This window comes from Aquarana catesbeiana, linkage group LG02 (assembly GCF_042186555.1).
Source record: "Aquarana catesbeiana isolate 2022-GZ linkage group LG02, ASM4218655v1, whole genome shotgun sequence".
In the NCBI taxonomy this organism is placed as follows: Eukaryota; Metazoa; Chordata; class Amphibia; order Anura; family Ranidae; genus Aquarana; species Aquarana catesbeiana.
In genome coordinates this window covers 784861652-784879859 of record NC_133325.1, presented here as the reverse complement: position 1 = coordinate 784879859, position 18208 = coordinate 784861652, and the positions used below count along the sequence as shown (strand labels likewise).

General features: G+C 43.6%; 1 protein-coding gene and 1 non-coding gene across 4 annotated transcripts in view; both read right to left on the bottom strand.

Annotated features, from left to right (window-relative positions):
* Positions 1-18208, bottom strand: part of ZBTB20 (zinc finger and BTB domain containing 20) — a 1365016-nt gene that overhangs the window by 1279870 nt on the left and 66938 nt on the right. The window lies entirely within an intron of this gene.
* On the bottom strand, positions 10130-10344 carry LOC141130761 (small nucleolar RNA snR44). Its single transcript, XR_012242522.1, has one exon. It is a non-coding gene; the product is annotated as a small nucleolar RNA snR44 (small nucleolar RNA).

The window sequence follows — 18208 nt, the reverse complement described above, 5'->3', positions numbered from 1 at the left end:
AAAAGTAGGACATACAACGTTAGAGGGGGATTTATTCTTCCAAAGCAAATACACTTTTGCAAACTGGTACTGACTAGTAGAGCTGCACGATTCTGGGAAAAATGAGAATCGCGATTCTTTTGCTTAGAATAAAGATCACAATTCTCTCACAATTCTTTAAAATGGTTAATTTAAAAAAGAAAAAATCAGCGGTGCATGCGCAATCAACACGCCGCTTGCTCCTGATGGTCGGGGCTGGTCGTGTTGATTGTGTTCAGTGTATAACCATACATCCGCCCCTTGCTGTCTTTATAACCATACATCTGCCCCTTTGAGAAAAGCATCCGCCCCTTGCTGTATTTAAATGAATAACCAGCCTCGAGCATCGGGAGCGAGCGGTGTGTTGATTGCGCTTGCGCAGTCCAGGCTGGGCACTATGCTCTATGCTGACTGACGTCAGTTCCGATATCGGCGCCATTTGCGTTCCACGCTGGTTCCGTGGTCCCGACGGGGAGATCCGGAAAATCGAGCCAATCCAGCCTGGAGATCACGGGGGGGGGGGGGGGGGGATGGTGTGAATTGAGATCGTATAACGATTAATCATGCAGCTCTAATATGTGCCCAGCTCAAATTTCATAAATCGGGCTTACATCCACCTTAACCAGTTGCCGACCAGCCGCCGCAGTTATACTGTGGCAAGTTGGCTCGGCTGCGCAAATCGATGTACTGGTACGTCGGTTCGTACACTGGCTTTTGCGGGCGCCCGCGGGTCCGGCAGACTCGATGTCCGCTGGCCACCCGCAATCGTGGGAAAGAGAGCCAGAACGGGGATCTGTCAATGTAAACGAACAGATCCCCGTTCTGACAGGGGAGGAGAGAGAGATCTGCTGTTCCTAGTGATCAGGAACAGCAATCTCTCTCTTCTCCCAGGCAGCTCATCCCCCATACAGTTAGAAACACCTCCCAGGAACACAGTTAACCCCTTGATCGCCCACTAGTGTTCACTCCTTCCCTGCCAGTGCCATTTATACATTGATCAGTGCATTTTTATAGCACTGATCATTGTATTGGTGACACTGGTCCCCAAAAAGTGTCATTTAAAGTCATATTTGTCCACCGCAATGTCCCAGTCCCGCTAAAAATCGCAGAGAGCACAACCAATGCGAGTGTTACATTTCCGCCACGTGCCGGAAATGAAACTGTTTTATAGATTTAAATTAGGTTTTTAGGTTTACTTCTGCTTTAACCCCTTGATCGCCCCCCTAGTGTTAACCCCTTCCCTGCCAATGTCATTTACACAGTAATCAGTGGCTATTTTTAGCTCTGATCACTGTAATAATGTCACTGGTCCCAAAAAAGTGTCAAAAGGGTCCGCCTCAATGTCGCAGTCCCGCTAAAAATTGCTGATTACCACCATTAATAGTAAAAAAAAGAAAATAATAAAAATGCCATAAATATAACTCCTATTTTGTAGACGCCATAACTTTTGTGCAAACCAATTAATATACACTTATTATTGCCATTTTTTTTTTTTTTTAATCAAAAATATGTACAGGTAGAAGAATACATATTAGCCTAAACTGATGAATACATTTTGGGGTAACACAGTCACAATCTCTGTATTTTCAGACGAAGCTAAGCTAAGCAGGGCAATAACTTCTCCGCAGGATGTGGAAACCTTGCAAAAAGATCTGAACAAATTAATGGGGTGGGCAACTACATGGCAAATGAGGTTCAATGTAGAAAAATGTAAAATAATGCATTTGGGTGGCAAAAATATGAATGCAATCTATACACTGGGGGGAGAACCTCTGGGGGCATGCAATGCCAAGCTGCTGCTAACAAAGAAAACAGAATACAGTGAAACCTCAGATTACGAGCATAATCCATTCCGGGAGTATGCTCGTAATCCAAAGTACTCACATATCAAAGCGAGTTTTTCCATTGAAGTCAATGGAAACAAAAATAATTAGACTTCCATGGGATGCAATACCGCATGCGGCCAGAGGCAGGGGGGGGCGCCGGAGAGCCTCGCAAACAGCCGAAAAGGCCCGAGGACACTTCGGCATACCTCAGCAAACCTCGGAAAGACTTCCTACTCGAGATTTGCCAAGGTCAGCCGAAGTGTCCTCTGGCCTTTCCGTGTATTTCCGAACGGCTGTGATCGGTGACGTTCGGCTCTGCTCTGGCGCCCCCCCCCCACCTCAGGCCAAAAGCGGTACTGCACACCGCTTTGGCCTGAATCGTGCTTGTTATGCGAGACAACAAACCGAGTTACGATTTTTAAAAATACAGTGCTCGTATTGCGAAACGCTCGTTAACCGCGTTACTCGCAATCGGATGTTCCACTGTATTGCCATGCATTAAAAAGGGGATTCCAGAGATAAAGCAATAATTCTCCCGCTCTACAAGACTCTGGTCTGGTCGCACCTGGAGTATGCTGTCCAGTTCTGGGCACCAGTCCTCAGGAAGGATGTACTGGAAATGGAGCGAGTACAAAGAAGGGCAACAAAGCTAATAAAGGGTCTGGAGGATCTTAGTTATGAGGGAAAGTTGCGAGCACTGAACTTATTCTCTCTGGAGAAGAGACGCTTGAGAGGGGATATGATTTCAATTTACAAATACCGTACTGGTGACCCCACAATAGGGAGAAAACTTTTTTTGCATAAGAGAATTTAACAAGACTCGTGGCCACTCATTAAAATTAGAAGAAAAGGAGGTTTAACCTTAAACTACGTAGAGGGTTCTTTACTGTAATGCCCCGTACACACGATCAGACTTTCCGACAACAAAACCGCTGATTTTTGTTCGAAGGATGTTGGCTCCATCTTGTCTTGCATACAAACGGTCACACAAATGTTGGCCAACAATTACGAATTACGAACGCTAGTTATATCTCCGGCTCGAACTTGATTCCGAGCATGCGTGGACTTTTGTCAGACTGACTTGTGTACACACGATCGGAAAGTCAGACAAAACAAACATTTGTTGGCTGAAAATTTGAGAACCTGCTAGCCAACATTTGTTGGCGGAAAGTCCGACAACAAATGTTCGATGGATCATACACACGGTCGGACTTTCCGCCAACAAGCTCACATCCAACATTTGTTGTCGGAAAATCTGATCGTGTGTACGGGGCATTAGAGCGGCAAGGATGTGGAATCCCCTTCCACAGGCGGTGGTCTCAGCGGGGGGCATCGATAGTCTCAAGAAACTATTAGATAATCACCTGAACGACCGCAACCTACAGGTATATACTATTATTATTATTATAATACGCGATTTATATAGCGCCAACAGTTTACGCAGCGCTTTACAATGTAGAGGGGGGGACAACACAATTACAGTACAGTTCAATGCAGAAGGGATAGGAGGGCCCGGCTCGTAGAGCTTACATTCTAAAGGGAGGGGGTGGTGGTACAAAAGGTAATAGCTGCAGAGAATGATTTAATGGGGGGTGGCTCAGGGACAGTTGTTGTTAGGTGGGTGTGGGATAGGCTTCCCTGAATAAATGAGTTTTCAGGGATCTCCTAAAGGTGGACAGGTTAGGGGCTGATCGGACATACCAGGGCAGGGAGTTCCAGAGGATGGGAGAGGCTCTGGAGAAGTCCTGAAGGCGAGCATGGGAGGAGGTAATAAGGGAGCTAGAGAGCAGGAGGTCCTGAGAGGAGCGGAGGGGACGATTTGGGCGATATCTGCAGATGAGGTTGGTGATGTAGATGGGGGCGATGTTGTGGATGGCCTTGTATGTTATGGTTAGCATTTTGAATTTTACACGGTGGGGTAGGGGAAGCCTAGTGAAGAGATTGGCAGAGAGGGGCAGCAATGTACAAATGTACAATACAATGTAATACTGACATATATTCACACACATAGGTTGGACTTGAGTCTTTTTTCGACCTCACCTACTATGTAACTCTATGTAATCACAATGGTGTACTCGGGTTTCTTGCCTTGAGGTCAGCAGATCCATCCTTCTCCTATGAGACTGTTAATACCCAGTACATGGCAAGGCCATCACATGATCCTGTCAGAACATTTTGCATCCTCTATCAATTTCTTCCCGAATATGAAAAGCGTTACAAACGGCACAGCCTGCATAATAAAGAAAATTAAAAAAAAAAAAGGCTCTACTTACATAACTCACCCTTATCTACATTTCCTTTACTTGTGATCTGCTTGTGTAATATTTACATGCCTCCGTGAGCCATCACCCTTAATAAATATGCAGATGTACAGCCGCTTACAATCGATTACAAAATCTGTTGTCTTCTATTTCTAAAATAAACTCTATCTGGTTAATCATTATACGTTATGCAAAACCGCAAAGGAAAAAAAAAAAAAAAAATTATAAACTCCTCTCGTCTCTATAGCTTTTAAAATTTAAAAACAAGCATCTCGACTGTTTAAGGGAAATCTCCATTATGAAAACATCTCACGAGCACGGCGGCAATTGACGGGGAAGCGTCAGAAACAATATATGTGAGATCTCCACATGCTTCTGAAGTGAAGTGCTTTGCTGTATGGACGCAAGGCACTTAAAAGGTTACATGAGGACTCTGAAAAAACGCTGACCTGAATTACCAGAGGAAATACATACATTAACAAAGATTCACTTATCTGAGAGGATTTTCTGAAGCGCGCGCACACACAGGCAAAACGTCAAAAGCCTTTAACCCTTCCTTGTGTGGCGAGCGAGAGCAACGTATGCCAAGCGGAGATAACATATAGAGCAGAATTTAAAGGGGTGGTGGGGGGGGGGGGGGCACAAAAATTAAACAAGTTGGTTTATACAAGAAAAAGATTTTGGGAGGATCTGTGAACTTGCTGGAAAAGATTTTAGATGAAAAAGATACAAATGTAGAGGAAATCTTTTCCTGCGTCTTGCTAGGGAGTGCCCGAGTGGATTCCTGTTAGATGCTACCAGGGTTGCCAACCGCCAGTAAATTTACAGACAGACAGTTTGTGAAAATCAGTGATTTATTTTTTTTTTTTTACAACTGCCTGTAAATATCAGGGGCTGATAATTCCTTCATGCTGTGTTGACTTATTTTAGGTGTAAACCAGGCGAATTATTTGTTATGGGTATTGTCAGCGTTTCCATACTGTGTTTATACTCTTTAACCACTTCAATCCCGGGCACTTTCACCCCCTTCTTGCCCAGGCCAATTTTCAGCTTTCGGTGCCGTCACATTTTAAATGACAATTGCGCGGTCATGCAACACTGCACCCAAACAAAATTGTTTTATCATTTTCTTCCCACAAATAGAGCTTTCTTTTGGTGGTATTTGATCACCACTGGGCTTTTTTAATTTTTTGCTAAACAAATAAAAAAAAGACCGTAAATTTAGAAAAAAATAAATAAAAACATTTTTGTTTCGGTTAAAAAAATTTTGTAAATAAGCAAGTTTTGTCCTTCACTGATGGGCACTGATGAGACTGCACTGACGGGCACTGATAAGGTGGTACTGATGAGGTGGCGCTGATGATAAGTAGAAAAAGAGGGCACTGAATTGCCACATCCGTAAATATTAAAGGAAAAAAAGAGGGGTACTACTGGAAGTACTACCAAAAATCGGACTTTATAGGCCAGGAAACAATGGAGAAGAAAACAATATAAACAATATAGATATTTATTGAAAAAAATACTACTGATGAGGCACTAATATGCGGCACTGATGAGGTGGCACTAATATACAGCACTGATGAGGTGGCACTAATATGCAGCACTGATGGGCACTGAAAGGCCGCACTGATAGATGGCTCTGATAGGCAGCACTGATGAGGAGGCACTGGCAGGTATTACTGATGGGCACTGATTGGCAACCCTGGTTATCATGGGTTGGCATACCTGATGGTCCTGGGTGGGCATCCCTGGTTGGCATCCTCGGGGGTGGGGCTGCACTAATAATCAATCAGCGTAGACCCCCCCATCAGCAGAGCAGCCGATTGGCTCTCCTCTACTTGCATTTGTCAGCGCAAGTGGAGGAAAAGCCAATATACGACTCTTTCCTGTTTACGCTGTGATCAGCTGTGATTGGACACAGATGATCACATGGTAAAGAGCCTACATCAGGGGCTCTTTACCGAGATCGATGATGCAGTTTGTCAGATTGACACACCACACCAAAGATCGCCGCGCTGTGCACCATCGTGGCTTAGCCGGCTGGAAATCATAGGATGTCCACTCAGGATAAAGTAACCACTTTGCGCACATCATTCTGCTATATGGCGGGCAGGAAGTGGTTATAAAAATTGGTTGTTTTGGTTTTTAATAGGAGTTCTGTAATTTTTTAGGTTATCAGTAAAAAAAAAAGTCCCACTTTCAGTAAAAAATGCTGCAGGGGGTTGGCAACACTGAATGCTATTGGTAAGTTTCCTTAAAGTAGTAGTAAAGTCTTGCTTCTTATTTAACCACTTCAGCGCCAAAAGTTTTACCCCCGTCATGACCAGGCCATTTTTTGCGATACGGCACTGCTTTACTGTAACCGCTTGCTGACCAGCCGCTGCAGTTATACTGTGGCAGGTTGGCTCAGCTGCGCAAATCGGCGTAGGTGTACGTCGGTCCCTTTAATGGCTATAGCAGGCGCGCGAGCGCGCCCACTGCGCGTCGCCAGTGCGTGTGTCTGCTGGCCACCCACGATCGCTCCACAGAGAGCCAGAATGGGGATCTGTCAAAGTAAAAAGAGTTATCAGGAACAGTGATCTCTCTCTACTTGCAGTCAGTCCCCTCCCCCCACAGTTAGAAACACTTCCCTAGGGAACATTTAACCCCTTCATCGCCCCCTAGTGTTAATTCCTTCCCTGCTAATGTCATTTATACAGTAATCAGTGGCTATTTTTTAGCTCTGATCACTGTATGTCACTGGTCCCAAAAAAATGTCAAAAGTGTCCGATCTGTCCGCCATAATGTCGCAGTCCTGCTAAAAATCACTGAGCACCATTACTAGTGAAAAAAAAAATACACATATCCCCTATTTTGTAGACACTATAACTTTTGCGCAAACCAATCAATATACGCTTATTGTGATTTTATTACAAAAATATGTAGAAAAATATGTAGAAAATACATATTGGCCTAAACTGATGACAACATTTGTTTTTCTACATTTTTTTTTGGATTTGTATTATAGCAAAAAGTAAAACATTTTTTTTTTTTTTTTTTTAATTGTTGGTCTTTTTTTGTTTATAGCACAAAAAATAAAAACCGCAGAGGTGATCAAATACCACCAAAAGAAAGCTCTATTTCTGGCCCCTCCCTCCTGTTGGGTGCCCCAACAGCAAGCAGCTTGCTATGGGGGCACCCAAGCTGAGTCACAGCTCCATGTGTCCATTCTGACACGGAGCTGCGGTCTGGCCCTGCTCCTTTCTATTCTCATTGGCTGACTGACTTTAATTGACAGCAGTGGGAGCCAATGGTGCCATGCTGTTGTCTTAGCCAATGAGGGGGGGGGAGTCCGAGACATTCCTACAATATCACTGGAACTAGAGGGACCTCAGGTAAGTATGGGGGGGGGGGGGTGAGGGGGGCTGCTGCACACAGAAGGCTTTTTATCTTAATGCATACAGAATCTCACAAAAATGAGTACACACCTCACATTTTTGTAAATATTTTATTTATCTTTTCATGTGACAACACTGAAGAAATGACACTTTGCTATAATGTAAAGTAGTGAGTGTACAGCTTGTATAACAGTGTACATTTGCTGTCCCCTCAAAATAACTCAACACACAGCCATTAATGTCTAAACCGCTGGCAACAAAAGTGAATACACCTCCAAGTGAAAATGTGCAAATTGGGACCAAAGTGTTAATATTTTGTGTGGCCACCATTATTTTCCAGCACTGCCTTAACCCTCTTGGACATGGAGTTCACCAGAGCTTCACAGGTTGCCACTGGAGTCCTCTTCCACTCCTCCATGACGACATCACAGAGCTGGTGGATGTTAGAGACCTTGCGCTCCTCCACCTTCTGTTTGAGGATGCCCCACAGATGCTCAATAGGGTTTAGGTCTGGAGACATGCTTGGCCAGTCCATCACCTTTACCCTCAGCTTCTTTAGCAAGGCAGTGGTCATCTTGGAGGTGTGTTTGGGGTCGTTATCATGTTGGAATACTGCCCTGCGGCCCAGTCTCCGAAGGGAGGGGATAATGCTCTGCTTCAGTATGTCACAGTACATGTTGGCATTCATGGTTCCCTCAATGAATTGTAGCTCCTCAGTGCCGGAAGCACTCATGCAGCCCCAGACCATGACACTCCCACCACTATGCTTGACTGTAGGCAAGACACCTTTGTCTTTGTATTCCTCACCTGGTTGCCACCACAGACGCTTGACACCATCTGAACCAAATAAATTTATTTTAGTCTCATCAGACCACAGGACATGGTACCACTCATACGTCTATTTCCCAAAGACAACCTCTGGATATGACGCTGAGCACGTGCACTCAACTTCTTTGGTCAACCATGGCGAGGCCTGCTCTGAGTGGAACCTGTTCTGTTAAACTGCTGTATGGTTTTGGTCACCGTGCTTCAGCTCAGTTTTAGGACCTTGGCAATCTTCTTATAGCCTAGGCCATATTTATGTAGAGTAACAATTATTTTTTTCAGATCCTCAGAGAGTTTTTTGCCATGAGGTGCCATGTTGAACTTCCAGTGACCAGTATGAGAGAGAGAGAGCGATAACACCAAATTTAACACACCTGCTCCCCATTCACACCTGAGACCTTGTAACACTAACAAGTCACATGACACCGGGGAGGGAAAATGGCTAATTGGACCAGGAGTGTACTCACTTTTGTTGCCAGCGGTTTAGACATTAAAGGCTGTGTGTTGAGTTATTTTGAGGGGACAGCAAATTTAGACTGTTATACAAGCTGTACACTCACTACTTCACATTGTAGCAAAGTGTCATTTCTTCAGGGGTTACTTTAATAAAAAATTGAATGTATGCTCTTCGCCCCAAAATGAAAGGGTGGTTTGGGAGTCCCAGAGTTGACTAAATATGTTTAAGCCGAACAGTTAGCACAATTGATTTGTTTCCATTCCCAACATGCTAATAGTTTGTTGATGCAGAAGGACTCTTCCCTTCCTCCACCCACCCCAATTAGCCACTTGATGTGGCTCAAGGCCAAAGCCAGACCTGGTATACTATACCCAACGGTATCTTTTTCTCCTGGTTTATGGGATAGATTGGCAAATCAACATGGTTTTAAATCCCCCCCCCATACCCCTCTAGCCCCTTTGTTGGGCCATACCGTGTTCCCTCCAGGTCACAGTCCTCCCACTTTTGCATGGTGGACGAACAATATATTTATCCACCTTGCAGACTTCTGTGACCATAGAGGAATGTTATCAAAACAAGTTTTACAGGAGAAGTATCACCTTCCCACAAGGGAGCTATTTCTATACTCCCAAATTACCTAACTCCTGAACACCTTAAAGCGTACCAGTGACCTGATCTCTTCTACTCCAGTGGAGTATTTATGTAGGACTTTTTTACAAGCATATTGGTCACATATATATATTACTACACAAGAATTCCACTCAATTATCCTATATGGAAAGATGGGAACGGGGCTTGGGGGGGAAACGCTGGAAGGAGTGGAATGGGGGAAACTGGCTCAATTTAATTTTAAATCCTATATTAATACCTCATTGATTATGGCAAATTACAACGTTTTCTTATGGTGGTATTTAGTGCCAGTGCGCTTGGCATCCTTCATGCCGGGGGCCTCCTCCCGGTGTTTCCGCGGCTTCGGTCAGGACGGAATGGTCCTTCACACCTAGCGGACTTGTCTGAAAGTTAAGCAGTTTTGGATCGGCACATATAATTTCATCTATTCCCTCACTCGGGTGAACCAAACCAAAACCCCACAGCAGGCCCTTTTAGGCAGGCCGGTGGAGGGGATATCGGGATTTGTGAGACGCCTGATCGCATTCATCTTCACAGCAGCCAAGATTTGCACGGTTCTGGAAATCCCCTACAGTCCCCTGTGGTCCCCTTTAAACACCTAAAGGCCAGACTGACATGGATTATGATCAATGAACGCATGGCAGCTATTCTCCATGACAGGTTGGCCTACTTCATGAAAACATGGGATCCCAGGATGAAATACTTCTCAGGACCCTCCTGATCTGGACGAATAACAGATAGTGTAGATTGGCAGCAGACTGAGGTTGTGCCACATCCAAAATGTTAAAACTATACAAAAAAGGAGGGTTCCCCTAGTGGTGGACTTCACAGGCACATATAAAAGGGCGTAAAAGAGTATATAAAGTACAAAAAATTTAGTTTATATTATTTAATAAACTACATTTTTGTACTTTATATACTCTTTTACGCCCTTTTATATGTGCCTGTAAAGTCCACCACTAGGGGAACCCTCCTTTTTTGTATAGCCTGATCTGGACGAAGGAACACTTACACAGTACTAAGAGGGTGCACGTCTATTGTCTCTTCTCTTCCCCCCCCCCCCCCCTTTTTTATTCTCACGGCTTTCCTCTTCTTTCAACATTTTGGTCTAACCATCATGCCATTGTTGGTCCTGTGAGGCTTCTCTTTTATGTGAGCCTGAGATGTGTCAGTAAAAGCCCACAGAATTGCATGGGTTGTAGTTACCTAAATGCACCGTCATAATACAAATTTTATTGATGATTACGTTATTGTTGTTTCTAGTGTGTTTAGTTTTTTTTTTTTGCTGGTTACAGCCATGTTACCTGACCAAACTATAGGTGGTTACCTACTGTCTGTTTTTTGTTTTGTGAAACTTACCTGAAATCATCCCTATATGTCACGATTGACCAAGAAATGGATGCTCTACTTATTGTACCTTTCTGTTCATTTCTAATAAAAATTATTGGAATGAAAAACTGAATGTAAAATTTATAAAGTCAAGATATAAAGACAAATGAAAGGAAACATCACATCCGTGCTCAAGTGTAACAAGGTAGGACAAGGATTCTTGAGGGCAAGAAGGCTTATCAACCAGTAAAATCCATGTGGTGCTCAGAATCCACTTCAAGCTTTGAAGCCCTCTTCAGATTGGGGAAATCTATGATCCTGAACAGAAACAAACAAAAAGGGCGCACCAGCCTAGTGCATGATCACAAGCACCATTTATTAATATAAGTGTATAAAAATACTCAAAAAGGCTGTAGGTACATGGACACGTAATTAATTCTATAGTATGGTCTCCTGGTTCTCCAGGACCTGGATGATGAATATGGAAGACTTCATGACACAACACAAGAAGGCTAATGCATTTCAAGGGATATACCATCTTCCTTAGAGATCTGGGCTTATCTATTAATTTACTTTTATTAAAAAATTGTGCTTGAGATAATGCACTAGGCTGATGCGCCCTTTTTGTTTTTTTTTTTCTTCAAGATATACAGACAGCTGAAGTTGCAAGCAAGTCTTGACTTTTACCACAAAAGTTGACTCCTCGTGAGTCTCCCCTCCTCGTTGATGAGACTGCCCATCACATTAAAAGACCAACTGAGAATCATGGTGGGCAGAAGATGGCGGGGCTAAGCTCAACATTTCAACATCTGAAAATTATTTCAGCTGCCCGTATCTTTGGTCTACTGACGGTTTCGACAATGTGCTCTTTTCAGCATGTTTTTACATATGGATAGGTGTCTATCTCTGGAAAAAAATACAAGACCCTGCATACCCTTTCAGCCAGCAAGACAACTTCAAGTGTCAAAAGGTCTTAAAACGCTCCAGATGTTTACGATCTGTTCCTGTCAAACTGAATTTTTTTTTTAGGGTAAATATTCCCTTGGTGAGAACCTCAACCTGGGCATTTACTTCTACTAACCACTCTGCTCCTTGGAGCTGTTCACAGCCTGTGTTACCTAGTATATAGAAGAACAAAGAGGGGTGCACCAACCTACTGCAAAATCTTCAAACACTGTTTATTAAAAAAAGAGAAAATAGGCGATTATACCCACAAATCGATAAAAAGGACAAGCTCATCACAAATATCCAAATACAGAGTCTCCACAACCACAAAGTATACTTCTTCTATCCCGGGAAGAAGATGCCACACAGGTCTTCAGATAGTGACAACCTTCGAGGGGAGGGGGGGGGGGGGGGGGGGGGGGGGAGTCCCCCTTCATCAGAGCTATACCTATTCTGAGAATTGCCCTCCCTCTGATCCAACTGCAACTACACACACACACACAGGGACATATGATGGAGGTTACACGGTAAAGAATCATGTGGCAAGAGAATGTAGCCCCCAACAAGCATACTAAGAAACTTAAGTCAATTAGTTATTAGTTGATTACTGAAACACTTGCTAAGCTTAGTGGTTCAATGACTGACTTTATGATGAGGTGTTAGATGTGTTTTTTTTAGCAAATGCAAGTTTCAACATGTTAGCCCTATTGTAAATGAGGTAAAGCCACAGCAAGTACCCCCCAGTGAGAACTGCAGCTGACTGAAAGTGGTTGTAAACCCTTACACCACACTTTTTGCTACAGGTAAGCCTATAATAAGGCTTACCTGTAGCTACCCTGGATATCTCCTAAACCTGAACGGTTTAGGAGATATCCCCTGTATTTGCATGTGCCGACCTCCTTGGCACATGCAAACTGAAGCAATGGCACGTATGTGCCATTGCTTCAGTGAGTGTGCCGTTACCGGCGGCTCCCGTGCGCATGCGTGGGAGTGACGTCATCACGGTTCCGGACATTCAGCGCCGGAGCCTGCGATAACCGGGAGCGATGTCGGCTGCCGGAGCGGTGCATGATGACGGCTGCAGAGGCTTCGATCTCAGGTAAGTAATTTATAATGAGCTAGTATGCTATGCATACTAGCTCATTATGCCTTTGTCTTGCAGGTTTTTTTTTTTAGTCCTAGGGTTTACAACCATTCGAAAGACCCCTTTCACACTGAGGCACTTTTGTGCTAAAAAAATAAAAAAAAAAAAAAAAAAAGTGCCTGAAAAGCTCACGAAAACCTATTTCCATTAAGATCAATGAATGCTTTCACACTAATCCCCCGTACACACGGTCGGATTTTCCGACGGAAAATGTGTGATAGGACCCTGTTGTCGGAAATTCCGACCGTGTGTAGGCTCCATCACACATTTTCCGACCCACAAAGTTTGAGAGCAGGATATAAAATTTTCCGACAACAAAATCTTTTGTCGGAAATTCCGATCGTGTGTACACAAATCCGACGGACAAAGTGCCACGCATGCTCAGAATAAATAAAGGGATGAAAGCTATTGGCCACTGCCCCGTTTATAGTCCCGACGTACGTGTTTTACGTCACCACGTTCAGAATGATCGGATTTTCCGACAACTTTGTGTGACCGTGTGTATGCAAGACAAGTTTGAGCCAACATCCGTCGGAAAAAATCCTAGGATTTTGTTGTCGGAATGTCCGAACAAAGTCCGACCGTGTGTACGGGGTATGAGGCAGTGAAAAAAGTCCTGCAAACAGCATCTTTGGAGCATGTTTGGAGTGCTTAAAAAAGGGCCTCAAAAACACCCCTGTCCATTGAAATGAATGGGAAGCACTTCAAGAGCGCCTGAAAAGTGCACGAAAAGCGCTTCAAAAGCAACGCAAAATGGTTCTTTTGAGTCACATGACCGCAAAAAAAACACCCCCCAAAAGCTCAGCGAAACGCCCAACTTTTTATGGGCAGTTTTCGAGTGCCTCAGTGTAAAAGGGGTCAAAATGAAGGAAATGTTTGTGCCTCAACAACTGCGATGCAAAAAGCCTCCACGCCTGGAAAAGAGAATGCCACATCTCAGTAGAGCTCCCTGATCATCACTTGTGATGACAGAAATCAGAATACCCCATGTCCCATCAGAGGTTAAACGTCAGCTAAGTAAATGCATTACTTAGAGACGAACAGCGGTTTGGTGTTCAATATCCTGAAATATTCAGCATGTCTCTTCTCAAAAAGTAAACAGTGATTCAGATTTAATGAAGTATTTTACCTGGTAAGAACCTCATGCGGAGCGGCGAGGGTGGGAAAGAATACTACAAAACTCACTGCCGCAAGACCGGAAAATCGCTTGCAGCCAACAGGATTGTTTTTATTCTTCCACGATAAACATTTTCAAACTGGAGTAAAGCCGAATGTGCCGAGCTTACTCATTCTAAAGCCATTGTAGTTTTCATAGAAATTCTCTATGCAAGAGGCGGCATGAGACTCGAAGGATTCCTCCGCATCTTGGTTTACGTCTCATCTTCGCCTCCCAAATTAGATGTCAAAGTAAGGATCACTGTATACAAAGGTGACAGTTTGTTTATTGCTAATGGAAACATAGAAAGACATGAAGCTGCTTCAAAATGTTTTGGCAACGGTTTCTCTCCTGGTAACAATAATATATAATTGTTCAATCTCCCAAGGGAAAGGAGAAAAGTCTTCAGAGGCATATTAAAAACAAGTAAATCCTTTATTTGGCATTAACATAATGAGCATGTATGTATTTCAAAACTACGTTACAGTGGCTTATTATAAATTTGACTTAGACCACCCAAAACAAATACTTCAATTTTCAGTGGATGATGAAATACGTGCCATCTAAGGACACCTCTCTGGTGCTCCAATAGAGACGTTTTTTTGTCACAAGCAGCCACCAATATCCAAAGCAGCTCCAATTCATCAGTATCATTCTCCAGTGCCCACTGGTCTCCTGATTGCACTGACACCTATAGTCCTTAAGAAGAGGGTGCACCAACTCCCCGAAATGCACCGGCTTTAGTTTATAGACCACCAATGTGATTAAAAAACCCAATGATCATGTAATCTCTTCAAAATGCCTCACATCAAACCCCAGTAACGAGAGATCTCTTTGACTGGTTTGCTCAGAGTCCAAACTGCTTCTATCAACCAGGGGCTTTTCTTGCTGAACAAAATATTCCAGACTGTATCGTCACTATCTTGGAGATGTTGGAGACACATCTTCTGGCAGTACCCGCTTATATGCCCTCGCTGGCAGAAAGTTCAGAAGATGGCAAACCTACGGATTTTCGGCTTGAAAACCACCTGGGGCATTTTGATTGCATTTGACCCCTATGACAGACCTAACCAGGACAGTGGCTTTTGGAGGGGACTGCAGGGTAGCCTCTTGCCTACTGACTAAGGGCCCTTGCTTTTGAGGGGAATTTATTCTTGGGAGTTGTGTGCCTGGGGGAACCTTGGAGTGGTCTTGCTTCAGATTCGGATCCAGGACCAGGATACATATTTGGGGCCTTTGTGCCCAAACCAGCAGTGACTGCTTTAGACTGTGAGACTCAGAGTAATGTAAATATAATCAACCTGATACTGGGGTCTACTTCTATACTCTGTTTACTAAGGTGTCTACTTTCCACATTGTGTGCCTCCTAGGTGTGAATTCCCAATTGAGTCACCTATTGTTTCTGTCTGTCTGCTCATCTCTTGGAGATGTGATTAATATTGTGTCCACTTTACCTTGTTATCAAACTATTGTGGGATGTTATATGTTTATGTTGATTAGCTTACTGTTTAATTAATGTTTAAGTTTATGTTGGCTGTTGCTTAGCTATGCAAATTATATTCCTGTTTACACTTTGCATTGTTAGGGTGATCAGGCTCCACCTGATCTTGTGTGCTATATATTCTGTGTGAATTTACAATAAAGAGTTCGAGTTTGCACCTTCGCTAGTGCCATCTAGTCCTTGGGTGCTCAGCCATAATACCTAGTTCTTGGGTCCAGACTAGAGGAAGCTGTATCCTGACAGAAGCACTCAAGCTGGGTGCAGGAGGTTCCGTCACAACCCCGATGTCTAAACTCCGCTATAAGAAGTCACTTTTAGTTCACCTCATAAAACACAGCTAGGGTTTGTGAAGCTCAAAAGTGGAAGTGTACTGAGCCCCCCTCGCAAGGTCAATGGTATGCTGTAATTGAGGAGAGTCAACTGATGAAGGAACTTACTGCAACCTTGAAGTGAAGAGAGGAACAGCAGCGGAAGATTTGATTTTACGGGTTGCCTTTTCTTAATGGCTATGATTAAGGTTTATTGCCAAAACGTGTAAGCCACTGTACTATGTACACTTCACTCAATGTAACAAAGTGACTTTTTCGGAAGGACGAGTGTCTAGCTCTTCACCTTATATCTCCATGTTCCATTACTTTCGGGAAGACTTTCTGAGCAGGAGCACCATCAGCCCACCTTCGTGGGGAATCTGGGCATTGCAGTTCTCTTCTCATCACATTTTCTTGTTCCCAAGACGCTACTGATGGGTAGATTTGATTAGTTTGAGTGCCTGGGACCTCCGCTGGGGGGAAATGCACTTGTGCATACTTCATTAGTTCATGCTATGCTTCTTTGTCTCTCTCCCCCCCCCCCCATCCCCTTTTTATTTATTCTTCTCCCCTCTTTTCCTTTCCTGTATTTCTTTCTTCTCTCTTCTTTGTTCTTTTGTAGAGTTTTTTATTTTTGGTTTGCTTATCATAAATGAGACAATTATGGGTCCTCTCATGCAAAAGCCCAGCTAGGTGGGGGGGGGGGGTAGTATTTTGTGATCTTACATCCTATATGTTTGCATAGGTGACTTGTCGTTTTGTATAGTCTATTGTCAGTTATGATTCTGTATTATGAATTATATTGCTGCTCTGGTCAACTACTTGGGGGGGGGGGGTATTGTGTATTGATGTTGTCACTACTCTGTATTGTACGGCTTTGTGGTAGGATTCCATAAAAGTCTACATTAAAAAAAAAAAAAAAAAAAAAACCTGACCCACTTTTGGAAGAAAATCATAACTGCATTCTTCATAAAGTAAATGAAAAATTCCAACAGGGATATTGAGACAGATAAATGGCCACAACATAATGGACACAAAATAGTTCACTGGGTTTTCTCCTCTTTTGCCTCTGAATCTTTTCCCATTACTGACTTACTTGAAATGCCTTGCTCTGCACAGTGTCTTAGTGTGAAGACATCTTGGTAAAGGCAGCACTTTGCTTCCTCATGTCAGAGCTGCCCCCTTGATGACTGTTAGGGTAATATTCAAGGAGCAGCCAAAGCGTTTTAGAAAGCACAAATCCACAGAAACAGTGAAGAAAAAGCAGTAAGCACTTTCAGGTACAGCTTTCTCTCCAGCAAGGAGAACAATGAGAAGCACGGAAGTGGACATCACCAAATCTCACCTAAATTCTCACGAGACTAGTGACAGCATTGCTTTAAATCAGGGGTGTCCAACATTTTGACCTTCCTTGGCCACATTGGAAGAGGAGGAATTGTTTTGGCTAAGGATAGCCGATGAGCGGAAAAAGTTAAGTCATTGATATAGATAATGTATCTAAGGAATAACATTTTCATTTTTTTTGTAATTTTTTTTATTATAAAAAGTAAAAGAGGGCAACATAAAACCATTGTGATATCTGACACAGTTTTTTTTTATAAACTAACGCATCAATATCAGTTTGGATGGATGGAGTAGAAATTCTTAAGGTGCTCATCAAATATTTGGGTTCCAATATTGCCCTTTGTGTGCTTCATCCTTTAAAAAAGTTAGGCACAAATATAGATGCTGCTGAAAACTGATGACATGATTAAAGTGGTTCTAAGGCTTTTTTTTATTTTTGTATTAAAATAACAATATCTATACTTACCTTCTCTGTGCAATGCTTTTGCACAGAGCAGCCCCGATCCTCTTTTTCTGGGGTCCCTTGCCAGCGCTCCAGGCTTCTCCTCTTCATCGGGTGCCCCCACGAAAAGCCACGTTCCATGGGGGGGAACTGTACATGCATGCTCCCAAGCCCTGCTGCTGCATCCGTTGACACAGACAACAGGACTCGGCCTGGCTCCCGTCTCACATGATTTGATTGACAGCAGCGGGACCATTGGCTCCCGCTGCTATCAGTCTGTCCAGTGAGGAGAAGGACAGCAGCAGGAGCCGCTGTGCTCATGCACATCGCTGGATCGGATCGGGCTCAGGTATGGAAAAGGGGGAGGTCTCAGGGGGAGCTCAAGTACAGAAGGTTTTTCACCTTAATGCATAGAATGCATTAAGGTGAAAAACCTTAAGGCTTTTGAACCACTTTTTCTTTGACAGCATGTTTTCGTTAAGGGCCCTTTCACACTGGGGTGGGGGTGGCGTCGGCGGTAAAACGCCGCCATTATTAGCGGCGTTTTACCGTCGGTATTGGGCCACTAGCGGGGGGGGTTTTACCCCCCGCTAGCGGCCGAGAAAGGGTTAAATACCACCGCAAAGCGCCACTGCAGAGGCGCTT